This window comes from Arvicanthis niloticus, chromosome 14 (genome assembly GCF_011762505.2).
Source record: "Arvicanthis niloticus isolate mArvNil1 chromosome 14, mArvNil1.pat.X, whole genome shotgun sequence".
Lineage (NCBI taxonomy): Eukaryota > Metazoa > Chordata > Mammalia > Rodentia > Muridae > Arvicanthis > Arvicanthis niloticus.
This window is the reverse complement of record NC_047671.1, coordinates 41454568-41465541: the sequence shown is the minus strand read 5'-3', so window position 1 is coordinate 41465541 and position 10974 is coordinate 41454568. Positions and strand designations below refer to the sequence as shown.

The following is a 10974-nucleotide window of genomic DNA, read 5'->3' as shown; positions in this document are numbered from 1 at the left end:
GGGAACAGTTTTCACGCTCGTGTTTTCTAGGAAGGTAGGTCTGAGTATGGAGGTATCTCTTTGAACGATCTCCCTTCTCCCCTCCCTTTATTGGGCTCCCCCATGCTGACAGACCACGTTTGACCTTCCAGCTCCTCTCTGCTTTATTTTACAGGACATTTCATTCTTCCACAATCAATGAGAATAAGCCAACTGCTTGTAGGCTCCTTAAACAAGGAAGTTGTTACATACCTTGCCAGCTTGCCAAGTCGCTCTGCATTATTGGGTCTCTTTAATAAAGAGTTTGGCTATTGTTATTTATTTTTTTATTTTAAAACTCTGTTTTGGTCCTGTCAGACAGGATTTAATGTAGCCCAGGCTGTCCTCAAACTTGCTACGCAACTAAGAGTGGTCTTGAACTCCTGATCTTCTTGTCCCACATCCCAAGTACCAGGATACATAATGCTAATTCACACACAGACACACACACATATGTATATATGGTATATGCATATATACACATATGTGAATGTACATATATACACATGTACATATATATGTTATTGCTGTATGTTCTCTTGAGCTATTCTCTCTGCTCATGCATTCCCATGCACATCTTCCTTTGCATATATACTGAGCTAGGAACACAAACCTCACTAGTCTATTACAGTGCCAGCTTTCTCAATGAAACAATATCCTGGCTTGTATGGATGTCACATCCCCGCAGCTCGACTAAAGCTCAAAGAGGACAGCTTCGTGCCTATCCATTCTCCAGTGTCAAGAGTTATTTTTGTTTTAATCTGTTGAGCAATAACGACATTGACTCTTGTTTTCTTCTAATAGTTTTGGGCCAGTAGTTAGAAATTAATCTCAAATGCTTCGGCTTGGAGAGTCAGCAGCTCAGCAAGTGTGCACCCATTGTCTAACGCTTTAAAAAGACTAATGGCAAATAAATGCTTGCAGCGGATGAAAAGAATACGATTCGATCTAAATTGAAAGGAGCTGGTTGAAAGCAGTTTCCCACAGAGAAAAATCAGAACATTAAAATGAATGCCTTTGAACGACTTCAACTAGTTCTGCATCCGTCCCTGAATAATGTCCCTCAGTGGAACACATCTCAGGGCGTTCCTGTCCATTAACACTCCTTCCCTGCTTCCCAGACCAAAGTCCACAGCTTTTAGGATGTAGTTATCCCAAAAGGCATCCAAGTGCTTGGTAGGGACTGAAATGCCTTAGTTACAACCCTTTTATTGATTCCTCCTAAGACTCCCAGCAAGGTTGTGTTTGCCTCAACAGGACCCCAATTCTCCCAGCCTCTCTAGCTCTCCTTCAGCTGGTACTGCTGGCTGGGCTCCCCCACAAGAGCATTCTCCAATTAGGCACATCACTAGCAACTCTCTTCAAAGCTGCAGTAAACACACTCATCACGCTGACGGACCCTGGAGCTTGGGAGTGAATGAGACTCACTTTATATGACTCGGTTTTTCCAAGCTGACGGTCACTCTGCGAACACTCTGCGTCACACCTGAGTATCTTCTAGAGGTCATGTCACTTCCCCCTTTGACTCATGTTTCCTGTCAAAGTTGACCGTCATTTCAGTCTGCCACCTGATGTAACCCTGCTTCCTCACCTACTGGATGTCAAGTTCCACTTAGTTCCCGGATTCAGCCTGAAGAGCTGTGGGGTAGAAAGGGACTGGAACTTGTGCCTGACTACTGACCCAGCCGGTGTCTGATTTTCAGCTGGTAAGTCTGTTTCCTCGTGAAAGAAAAAAAAAAAAGTAGGTAGATACACTCCAAAGGATTTCTGTGAGCATCAAAGGAGATGTATAAGGAAAAGGCCAGCAACCAAGCTTGGACCCGAGTAAGTGGGGGCTCAGCAAGCACTAGACTGACCATTTGAAAAAGTCAGAAATGGCCCCGGGTTGCCAATTCCATACCGGTCTACTGGCCTTACTGCTTACACACTAATATCAGAGTTGCTTGTCTGGGTTACTGGGTACAAAGAAGGTATAATCTTGGAGGCATAACCTCAGAACTGCCTTTTACTTACATCATCAAGAAGCAAGGAATGCCAGCTCAGTACTAAGCCCTTTCAATGCCAGAACCAGTCATTGAAACTGATTTAAGACAGGGGACAATAGATAATATGACCAAACCCCTTGGCTTGTGGAAGATATGGATTTCCTGGGGTCAGATTCCAGCTCTCTTATCATCAGCGTTGTAAAGTTTAGCAATCTATTAGCCAATCTGAGTTGCCAGGTTTCTCTCCTTATTGTAAGGGACTAACACAGGATTATCATGAGGATTACATAAATGACTATGCAAAGATCTTCTTAGAATAGGGAAGGGTTAGGCCAGGGCTAACTGTAGATAACTGTCACTCCTTTCGAGCCCTTGCTTTGCATATGCAAAGACCTGGGTTCACCCAGCTGCACCAGGAAGGAGAGATAAGAGAGATGGGGAAACAATCTCAAGGGCCACCCACCACTAAGTACCACTAAGACGGCTCAGCATGGAAAGAAGTAGAAGGCACGTTTGAGTCTGAATCCAAGGTTAATTCAAGGCCTCTGGCTTCCCTTTAAGTATTGTCATATAAATTTGAATACATCCGCACACAGCACTGTGTCACTGTCACAAGACAGTGTCATTCCCTCAGTGGATGAGGCACTAGTTGTGACACAAAGACTCCAATTGCCTTCCCAGGGAGACTGAACACATGGGTTCCTGGTATAGCAGGGAAATGACCCAGGGCCATGGAAAGACAGCAAGGAGGGGGCCATCAGTTTGAGCAAGGAGAGGTTATCAGCTATCATGAAAATGCTTGGCAGCAGGTGGCAATCTTTTCATATCTGCTCTTAAAAACAGTTTTATTCAAGGAGGCTCGGCAGCTAAAGGCACTTACTGTTAAGCCTGATAAGCCAAGATCCCCAGAACCTACACTACACAGTGGAAGAAAAGAACAAGAAAGAACAAATTGTCCTCTAGCCTCTATATGTGTGTGAGCTATGGCACACAGACACACAGACACACACAGGCACACAGACACACACAGAGGCACACAGGCACACAGACATACAGACACACACAGAGGCACACAGGCACACAGGCACACAGACACACACAGAGGCACACAGGCACACAGACATACAGACACACACAGAGGCACACAGGCACACAGACACACAGACATACACAGAGGCACACAGGCACACAAACACACAGAAGCACACAGGCACACACAGAGGCACACAGGCACACAAACACACAGAAGCACACAGGCACACACAGGCACACACAGAGGCACACAGGCACACAAACACACAGACATTTGAACTCAAGACCCTCCGATGACCACCTCCCAAACGCTTGGATTACAGGCGAGCACCAGTACCTGGATTAGACTCCCTTTGTTAACTCATCCCCTCCCCTCAAGGTGGTTTTGACAGTTCCTCTGAAGCAAATGAAACATACTTGACACACACACAGGGATGCACACATGCCTGCCAGCTACACCATTGTCTGATTTGCCTCATTCTCTAACAGGAGCACTTATAGACAGAGGAGCATTCAGAAATTGACAGAGGATCTTGAAACCTTTTTTGTTGCACTGACCTTGGGAGAAAAAGGAAGGCACTATGAGATGGAAACTCAAGCAACCTCGACGTCAACGGCCTCCTTCCCCACCTCTGGCTTTTCCCACCTCTTCCGCTGCACTGGAATGGAAACCTCGGGTTCCTGCTACCCGTGTCCCACTGTTTTGCACTGCAATCACCTTTAGAGGTTTTGGAATTGTTAGGGGAGATGGCACTTCTCCAGAATGGAAGACAGGGAAGTCTGAAGACATCAAAACAGGTAGGAAGATAGTGAGCCACCTGCCGTTAATTGGAAGTCCCTTGATGGTGGCCAGTGACAACACACATGGGAATTCGGTGATGACACAACTCCACAGGCCATCTTCTAGGTGCTCAGGACAGGTGACACCTGTTCTACACAACATGTGTTGCCTTGGCATCTCTCACTTGCTGCTTATATTGTCACTAATTCTAACCTGCATACAATGCGGGTAGAGGGGAGCGGGACATTACTGATGTAATCTTGAATCTTTTAGAATTTCTGAAATTTTGCCACAAGGTAGGTTAAGGTGTGTGTGCAAAGAGGATATATGTAGTTTCCCTTACTGGAAAATGTTAGCAAACGAAAAATGAAGTAACAATAAATAGGATCTTCTGCTCATTCTCTCCATCCTGTCCTTCTGCACCGCCTGCTGTAATTGTGTGCAGCAGTGTCTGAATCGTCCAGATCCTTAATCCTCTGTCACACTTACCTCTCTGTCCTTCCACACTCTGCTCTAGGGTAACCCCTTAGACCATGCTTCAAGCTCACAAATTTGCATTCAAACCATGTCTCTTCGACTTAGCAGCAGGGGAGTATTTTAGTGACAAGTCTAACATGAAGAAAGGGTAAGAACTCAAAGGAGGTTACAGTCAGGAGAAGAACTGATGAGGTTTCCCACGCCCTTGAATCAGAGCACACAGTAACCCCTGAACTGACAACTCAAATTCGTGCACAAATCTGAAGCCATCTTAACAAAACCATGAGAGAATTATCCGTAATGGACAAGCCTGGAGTGAATGTGGGCACATTTTTGAGACAGTGGGTTTTGTCTCTTTTCTTACCAGAGGCCTCAATGAAAAGAAAATGAACTATAATACAACCAAGAGAAATTATAGAGACTCATAAATAAAGCAGGCAGGCTGACAGAGAATTCAACACAACTTGAAGAGACAAGACTGGATAGAGGAAAGATAGGTGATTGACAGGACAGAGAAGGTACTGATCTGAGTCACACAAGGAAAATCACGTGGAGGTTAAAATACAAGTTAAGGCGTTGAACAAATCCAGAGATGCTTGGCTTTGGAGTCAGCAAACCCTAAGTAAGGCTGGGTTAGGGGAAGAGCTAATAATAGGTGTTGCCCAACCAGGCAGTATACACTAGCTGGTCCGATGCCCCATACATATACAGCCGAGGACTGCCTAGTCTGACCTCAGTGAGAGAAGCCATGCCTAACCCTCAAGAGACTTGAGGGAGTGGGGAGGACTGCTGGGGGTGGGGAGAATCCTCTTGAAGACAGGAGGGAGGAGGAATGGGATGAGGAACTATAGGAGAACAGACAGGGAGGTGGGTAATGACTGGACTGTAAAAAAAAAAAAGTAATTAAATAATATAATAATAATAGGTGTTTCTGGAGATGTGTTGATGCAGGATGTGTGGTTAGACTATCGATTAAAAGAATTCTTTTCCTGACAATTGGTTGGGAACGGCTTAAGATTCAGGGTTACTCAGATGGCAGCAGCTCAGGGATGGTACATGAAATTTCCAAAAGAAATCATTGGGCTAAATGGTTGTCCTAGTTTGCTTTCTCTGGTTGTAATGAAAACACTATGAGCAAAATCACCTCGAGGAAGAAAGGGCTTATACATCCAGTTCACAGTGGGTCATAATGGGAGCTTAGGAAGGAACTCAGGCAGAAACCTGGAGGCAGGAACTAAAACTGAGGTCTTGGGGGAATTTGCTTATTAGCTCGCTCTACTCAGCTTGACACACACACACACACACACACACACACACACACACACAAATCAAGACCCACTGGCCAAGAGGTGGCACCACCCACAATGGGCTGGGTCCACCCATATCAATTATTCTCAAGAAAACGACAGGCTTGCCTAAAAGTCAATCTGATGGAGGCATTTTCTCTACTTAGATTACCTCTTCCAACACGTCTCTGGCTTGTGGCATGTTAACAAAAAAAAAAAAAAAAAAAAACAACAAACAAAAACAAACAAATAAACAAAACAGCTGGCACAGTAATTGGTTTCCATAGGTGGGCTTCTGCATGCTCCGAGGATTTAAGGACTGTAAAAAGGGTTTTTTTTGTTTGTTTGTTTCTTTGTTTTTTTGTTTTGCCTTGTGTGAAACCTGGTCTTAAGACATGATACTTTCTTCTGGAAATAGGAAATTCAATCAAAAAAAAAAAAAAAAAAAAAAAACCTCAGTAAAGATGGAGGAAAGAATTTACTTAATCTATACTGATGGTTCTCAACCTGTGGGTTGTGACCCCTTTGGGGGTTAACTGACTCTTTCACTGGGGTTGCATATCAGATATTTTAAGTATGACTCATGACAGTAGCAAAATTACAGTTTATGAAATAGCAAGGAAAATAATGTTATGGTTGGGGGTCACCACAACTGTACTAAAGGGTCTCAGCATTAGGAAGGTTGAGAACTTGCACAAAAGAAGTCGCTCTGAGAAATAAGGAAGAGGATGATTCTAAGAAGAACACATTCAACCAAAATGGTATTGCGTGGGGCTGGGGTGGAAAGAGGAAGTCTGAAACCAATGTGGCAGTAAAATTTCTTAGCAGGAACAATGAAAGTTCACAGGGAAATGGGTGAAAGAAAACCTATTCATGTCAAAACCTGGGGCCTTATGAGGGGCAAGAAGTTAAATTTGCCCAAATAAGGAAAAGTAGCTACAGTCTGTCGCTATGGTATTTGGTAGCTTCACTGTACAAGACAGATACAGAAACCTATAGGGAAAGAGCCTAGTCAATAGGACACATAAAGTTGCAGTACCAAGGGATGTTTTACTCTTGAGCAGAGCATTTGAAGCCTGTCTGTGGGCTAGAACACTTGGAGGACTCTAAAACTCTCAAAGCCTGGCCACACTGCAGCCCAGACCAAACAGTCACTGGGTGCAGAGCAGACAGCAGTAGATGGAGTTTCCTAAATGAGGTCAGTGAGGAGGGGCCTGGGAACTACTGCAGTGAGAGAAAGTGAATCGGAAACAACATGAAAGTCCTCAGGTGAAAGACTCAGAGTATCCCAAGCAAGAACTGCAGTTAAGAAGGTCCCGCCAGGTTGGGCCTAGGGTGTTGGTCCGAACTCACATGCTGTATGTAGGCAGACACTTTCAGTCAAAACTCAGGTGGTTTCTGCAAATAAAATCCTAGCAGAATAAGGTCTGTGTGAGTGACATCCAAGACAAAAGAAACAAGCCTATACAATTTCAGATTGTGTTACGTGTAATGCCCCATGCCTATAATCCCAGCATAACTAGTGGTTCAAGAACAACCTGTGTTATATAGTGATATTCTACTATTCAAGGGCAGCCTGGGTTACATGGTGAGACCCTGTAAAGAAAAAAACATTCATATAGTGAAAAGATTGGGTACAGAATTCAGAGCCAATGTTTTCGGCATTCAAAAATAAAATGAAACACTGAACATTTCATCAGGAAGGTAGAACCTATACAGAGAGACTGGTCGGAAAAGGAAAGGAGTGGAAATTCTAAACTATAGCATGCAGTAATCACAACTAAGAAATTAATGAATAAGAAGTCTGCTAAGTGGCAGAGGCTCACCTAACATTAACAAGCTCTGGATTTAATCCAAAACACTGCAAAAGTGTATTTATTAGATCAGATGTAGCTAAAAATTAAACTGCAGAGCTGTGATATAAATTGGGAGATAGTATTCAGAAAAACTACAAAAGAAGGAAGGAAAGAAAGAAAGAGAAGGAGAGAGAAAAGAAGAAAAGGAAGAGAAGAGAAGAGAAGAGAAGAGAAGAGAGGAGAAGAGAAGAGAAGAGAAGAGAAGAGAAGAGGACTACAAGCAAAGAAGCATACACTATGGGTTGGTAAACTTTCCTGAAGAGCCTGAGTTAATATTTGTAATCACAAAGCCCATTCTATCTTCCTATTGTAACAATTCAATTTTCCCATGTAGTTCAAGAAACAAAAACAAAACAAAAATCTATAGGTAGCAACCTATATATTCAACGCTTTATTTACAAACACAGTTGTCTGCTTCACAAGCCAGTTGCTCACCACAACATAATGTTGCATCTTGCAGACATATGTCTCCAATTAGTCACAGGAGGCAAGCAGACAGGAAGAGGTGGTCTCTTAAGCAACAAATGAAAAAGAAATGCCGAGTTTCCTCTAGATGTTTTTAAACAGGGTCTGGCTCCACAAAGATAGACTGCAACCTGGAATTGTAAGCTGGATAAACACTTCTTCCCTATGTTTTCTTTATATCAGGCTATTTTATCACAACAACAGAAATGACACTAAGACACAACAGTAAAAGAATAGTTACTGAATGACGGAGAGGCCTGGTTATATGATTGGAAAAATCCATGTTTGGTCCCTGGTCCTGCCCCTAACACAAAAATCTGTTCTCTCCCCAGAGTGAGAACCCAGAGGAAAGGAGCAGCAGCTGAGATTCGTGCTTTCCTGTGGGTTTTGAGTAAATGCTCCATCCAGGTCACTTGGACAGGAGCAGCAGAACTGGCTTTGGGAGGCAAGGAAGTGCAAAAAGCCAGTGCTGTCCACATGCTGATGGTGGTAGGCTGTGCCCTACCCGCTGTGTCCTTGATCTCTGCCTTGTCTCACCCATTTGCTGGTATCAACATTGTCCCAAGGCTTTTGTCCTGCAGACTCCTGGGAAGCAAGTCCCTGGAATCTTCGATGCCCAGTTCAGCCTTTCCCTTCACTGTCCACTCATAACAAATGTCCAATTTTATCATATTTCCAGAATCTTAGATAGAGTCATACATGGTAGGTCAGAAGTACAATTCGAGTACAATTCGAGGAATAGCTTTTAGCAAATGTCTGAGCCAGACCCAGTCTTGGGTCCCTCACATCCTTTCCTTCTCCTATGACCAACCTGCCAGCATGGTGGCACAGAGGTACGACAGGAGGCTCTTGCCTCAGTACCATGGAGGCAGGATTTTCCTTTTCCTAAATTCTGAGTGCTCCAAGATTGGCCACTGTCTTGGTGTACACTTTGTGTACCAGTGTAGTTTTAGAAAACCTGAGTCTCTTCTCTTTCCACACTCCAAACAGGCCCCATCTGATAAAACACATGGTTTCCTTGTATGTCCTCCCTCCCCCCACCTCTCCAGGGAATAGTCATCCCCAGGGTCAAGGATCCAACTTCTCTCCCCAGGCCAGGATCCAACAGTACTCAGAGAGCAATTGACTGAAAGTATTAATATGTTCACCCATTTGACTCATTCAGTCTAATGTGATATCACGTGTGGGACTTTAGCAAGTCAATCCAGGCTGCATTGGCATAGAATCAATACTGTCCCTTTTAGTCACTTCCTGACTTTTATTGATTGGGAATGTGAGTGGTGTTGTAGCGTCAAAGTCCAGCTTTACCCAGGATGCCTCTTGTCACATGCCATTTGGACATAGGAACTACTTGACCTTAGGACAATGAAAGGTCTCAGTTTACCCTCCATGGCAGCAGCCTCACATATTAGAGGAGGATCAGTTTTAACACATTGTTCGAGTTTCATATCTGTTGTTGTGATAAAATATCCCTACAAGCAACCTGGAGGAAAGGGGGATTTATTTGGCTTCCAAATTACAGTCAGTCATTTCAGGGAAGTTGAGACCAGAACTCAGTTTGGCTTCAAATTCTCTATGTAGCCAAAGATGACCTTAAACTCTTGATCCTCCTGCCTCCACCTTCAGAGTGTTGTGTTTGATCCTCCAGGCCTGGCTCAGAGGGATCTTTCATAGTCAGTTGGTGCAGAACCATATCCAAGAGCTACCCGATAGGCAACCTCAAGCTGTTTGCATGGAAGAATGCAAATCGGGTGAGGAAGAGAACCGGCCTTTGCATTCCAGTTCAATCTCCAAGGCCATCAAGCCAAATCAGGATGGTACAGATGAGAGCTGTAAAGAGGCTCAGGTGTGCTCGAGCCCTGCATTCTGCTCCCCGCAGGCTCCCCGTACACCACAAACACTTCTCTGTGTTTAAACCCGAACTGCCCCAGTGCTGCTCCCATCTGAGAGCTTCCCTGTTACCATAGCCAAGCACAGCACAAGAGACCACCAGTTACAGCCGGGCTGTCCAGGGGCCCCATGGACTATGAGTATGTAGCTAAGTTTTTTGAGACAAGTGGACACTCAGTTTGTCCCCTATTTACAAACTGTGGCATTCAGAGTGGCATACAGGTATCCGGAGGGTGTGAGGCACTCTCACTTTCCCCTGTGGCTGGAGCTATAAGAGGCTTTTCATTTGCTAAATTGGGCCAAGTCAGAAAACCTAAGTTCTAACTCTAGCTTCCCTTCTACATCTCTGCCTTCAACTCTTTAGATCTCAGAATCTCCGTCTGGATGCGGTCACACTTGTCCTGTGAAGCCAGTGATGATAAACCCTCTGTGATACCTGGAGGGGTGTTGCTGCTGGTGTTGTTGCAGTCACTACCAGGTCATTCTACTCAGGTAAAGTCTTTCTCTGAATTTCAGTTTCCTTATTTGTAAAGGTGCTGTTCACGTCATAGGCACTTTGAAGGAAGCTATGGGCTGTTGGTGGGCTGGATCCCCCAGAAGCATATTGCTTGGATAAGAGTACACAGGAGGCCCTTAATATGTGATCATTTGGGACATCAGCCAGATGCCACATCTACAAAAGAGGAAGGGTTCTTGCCTGTGAGAATACATATGGAGCAAAGTGTGATGTTTGTGCTCAGGAGACTGAAGTAGGGTTGTGGATTCGAGGTGAGTCCAGGCTTCATGAAGAGCTGTCTGAAAACATGGGGGTCGAGGATGGGGTGAGTACAAAGTAATAAAAAGAGATGGGAAGTGCTTAGAATCGAGAAAAACATATGACGTTACTAATTCTTACCAAAAATGAACTGATTGATGTCAGCTTAAAGAAGCATATTGCAGGTACCTGGTCACTTATTTAAAAGGCTAAAAACCTTAGTGAAGTCTGCTTACCCACTGGCTTTGTCTCAGGGGAAACTCTGCTGTTTCTAGGATCAGATGGGTCCAGAACCCAGGAGAAATGAGAGGAGAGAGAGGCAGAGGACAGGGGCCAGAAGGTGGCTGCAAGGGAGCAGCTGGGAGAAGTGCTGGCAGCTGAAACTGATGGTTGCTTCAGAACTGTTTACTGGACTAACCGACCACTAGGG

The 10974-nt window shown here is 44.4% G+C and overlaps 1 long non-coding RNA gene across 1 annotated transcript; it reads left to right on the top strand.

The window, feature by feature from the left end:
• The first annotated feature begins 1575 nt into the window (after positions 1–1575).
• LOC143434402 (uncharacterized) lies at positions 1576–10538 on the top strand. The gene is made up of 3 exons (XR_013103873.1): positions 1576–1724; positions 3525–3833; positions 10155–10538. It is a non-coding gene; the product is annotated as an uncharacterized LOC143434402 (long non-coding RNA).
• The last annotated feature ends 436 nt before the right edge of the window (positions 10539–10974 follow it).